Here is a 3,511-nt window from a genome sequence, read left to right on the forward strand (position 1 = left end):
TATATTGTTTACTTCAAAATGAAAATCACATGACCACCTTTATGGTTGTATATATACGGTCGTTGGTACACAACTCTCTATCCGACTCTGATACACATCAACGCTGTGTTCTCTTGTGTTTAAGAACGTAAGTAACATATTTATATGATCGTTTATATATGATCTTCCTTTACCTTAGGTCGTTCTTTACATTCATCAATGTATACTAACCTTATTTAATATGACCAACTCATTTTACTTGATATAGAGTAATTGCGCATTTTCGAGAAATGAATAAAAACATAAAAAGAACGTGTGAAACATTTAAAAAATGTATAATAGTAAGAGTGTGTCCTGGCACTTTGAACAAATCAGGCAATATATAATTTCAATATTTCACAAACCGATTAGTATAACTCAGAATAACTATGATTACGTATGCATGAAAAGAACGAAGTGAGAAATGCGACATGTGGCATGTTTGAAGCAGAGAGTATAATTAGTTTAAACCTTGTATAAGTTTCTGCCGGGTGTTAGTTTTTAATTTATGAATATATACAATAAAATACGGAAACTCATAAAATGCCATGGTTAAGAGAATCCAGGGTCTTACGTTTGTAATTTCGTTTTTATGAAAATACATATTGAAAATTTCAACTGGTATTCAATTATCTAAACACAATATTCTCAACTCAATATTAAGTACATTGGCTGCAACTAATGTTTATGAATTTATCTGTATGTCAAGTGAAACTTTCTTGATTTAATTTTTTGTAGATAAACACAAAGCTACAGAATTGGCTATCTGTGATCTGCCCATCACGGGTATCGAAACCCAATTTCTAGCGTTATAATGCAATAGACATAGCGCTGAAAAATAGTATTGTACATGTTCGAATTTTAAATTTTTAGTTTTACATATGTCGGATTATTAATATTTAGAATTCCAATACAGTTAATGACGAATTAACTATGAGGTTGTTTTTAAAATGTTGCATAAAAAATATATTTAATCATAAACCGTTCATCCACTCTTTGATCTTTTACCTAATTATGTTTTTTCGAAACACTTTTAGACATTTTTCTTTTTGCGATAACAAGTTCATTTAAACTATAAGATTTCGATCCTTTTAAGTTCGAAGTTTCCAAATTTAACCAAATACTTGTATGATCTGACCACAACTAATATGATATGGTTTTATAGGTTATCATCATGAACAAGTCAGTGATTTTTCTTGTATGCCTGGTACTACTTGGAATAACACTGAACGCTGAAGCACGTTTGTACAAGCAATGCAAACTCATTAGGTGTGATCGCCGGTATTGCTATTTCAGGTGTCGATGGTTTTGTCGTGGTATTTGTGCATATGAAGGAGGAAAGAAAGAAGGTAAATTTGTTATACAGAGGAATATTCATATTACGACATAAAAAGCACAATTTAAAAATACAGGAAGATTGTCAAAGTTTCAACGACATTAAGAGCAATGAAAAAGAGCTTGCCTATAATTTTGAAGTTACATAGATGTTATTTAACTTATTTACAGGAGAAAATATGGACATGTAAAACGAATTTCAACATTTTTTATTAATTTCTTATTCAGATATTCCCAAAACTTAAGTAGAAAATTCATTTTGTCAATTTAATAATAATATATATAAGCAAATTGAAGGCCTAATTATGGATCCGCCATTTATCCACTTCTTGTGTGATCTGTTAATGAATAGGTTTGAAAATGATGCTTTACAGAAGGATAAATTTAAACCCTAATTATGGATTTGAGTATGTTTATGAAATTTTCGTGATGTGATGTCATAGTAAAGATAATTTAATAGATTTTGCTGACTACTTGAATTATGTCAAAGGAATTCACAAAAAATGTCAGTGTTTTATTGTTTACAGGATATTAAAGTTATGTTCCTATGAAGTTAAAAAGTAATTGTTACTAGTAACATTAGGTAGGGTTTTGTACCAAATATTGTTGATAGAGCCGTATGAAAACGTAGTAAAATTACAAATGATGATCATAAAAGCTAGCTAAAAATCAACATTTCCCACTCGTATAAACAGACCAAGGCCAATGAAAACGGTGTGAGTCAATCCAGGGTACATTTCAACTATTCAAAATTTAAATTATTTAACTCGGCTGCGGAATATTTCAAATTCGCAATATGTAACAATACTTACCACTTTTGTCTTTCTTGCCATGCTTCGTCTAGGTTAGAAAATGTACCGTTATATTTGTTTTTTTTTCTAATGCCTTTTTCTTATTTAAATGCCTTTTATTTCTAGAGTTAAATAGAAATTACTTAATTTGATGACTTTCTCGATTTACTTAAAAACATAAAACATTAAAAACACACAAAATGTTTTTTTATTTTTTCACTATTTTATTATAGAAGAGATTTTTGTTATTGAATGTAAGAGTATATGAGGCAAGGTTAACATTCATGAGAACAATCTATAACAGTCATTCAGAGAAATAAAATGTTTTTATTGAATATATTAGCCAGTACAACTGGTATCATCGAGACAGACTCACTTAATAAAAAATCCTCATTAACCAAAACCAAAAGAAATAAATGGCTTGTCTCTCCAATAGGGAATAAAGACAACCTGAAAAGAAAACAAACAAGAAATAGTATGAGTATAACGTTAATATACAGACAACTGTTATAAATCACTGTTAATGTAAAAAAATAAAATGCATGTGGTCAGTTGTTCGCCCACATAATTCCTGTTCCCTTAAAAAAACTTTTACAAATGTACTTCAATTTTAATATTTGGTTATTAGCAAACTTAGATTAATAGCAAGTGATGCTTTAGATATTTTCAAAATTTCATGAATTTCTTAGGAGACATTTTTGAATGGATCTTTAAAAATCAAACTTAGTTACTTAGTACAGAAATATTTCAAGATTATTTCATCGCATCACACTACTTCCAGTTTATGTGGAAAAGCTGATTTTATTTCACTTCGTTTCCTATTATTGTCAACTTTTATAACTTTTACTCATTTAATCACGGAAGATGATTATGACCTAATTGAAAATATATCACCTTCAGTATATAGTAGCCTTCTACTCATCCAAGTCAAATTCATCCGGCTTTTCTCCCTTTCGAACTTCACTTCTTCATCTATAGAATACATAATATTTCTACATTCAATATTTCGAATGTCTTTCATTGTCAACAAGTGATCTATAGTTGGTTAGCAATCAAGTTGTCGGTACAAAACGGGAATTTTGGAAAACATTCTGATAAAGTAGTACAACACGGTCAAGATATTTGGGGAACCATTTAAGTGACCAGATTATTTTAAAGGTAAACTAAAACTTAATATCAGTATTATAGTACTTAAACGTGAACCTTTTAACTACAATAAATCCTTAAATATGTTCCTTACATTCAACTTTCGACGCAAGATACTAGGATGAAATATAATATTTTAATCTGCCTATTGTATCAGGTTGATAATACAACTATAAATTCATAATACACAGTGTTAGTGTAAAATGTAATGAAAAACGATT

At 29.3% G+C, this 3,511-nt stretch overlaps 1 long non-coding RNA gene across 1 annotated transcript; it reads right to left on the reverse strand.

Annotated features, from left to right (window-relative positions):
* Window positions 1–2,451: 2,451 nt before the first annotated feature.
* On the reverse strand, window positions 2,452–3,303 carry LOC111083711. The gene is made up of 2 exons (XR_002609204.1): window positions 3,039–3,303; window positions 2,452–2,594 (listed from the first exon to the last, which is right to left on the reverse strand). It is a non-coding gene; the product is annotated as an uncharacterized LOC111083711 (long non-coding RNA).
* Window positions 3,304–3,511: the final 208 nt, after the last annotated feature.

This window comes from Limulus polyphemus, unplaced genomic scaffold (assembly GCF_000517525.1).
Source record: "Limulus polyphemus unplaced genomic scaffold, Limulus_polyphemus-2.1.2 Scaffold10813, whole genome shotgun sequence".
Lineage (NCBI taxonomy): Eukaryota > Metazoa > Arthropoda > Merostomata > Xiphosura > Limulidae > Limulus > Limulus polyphemus.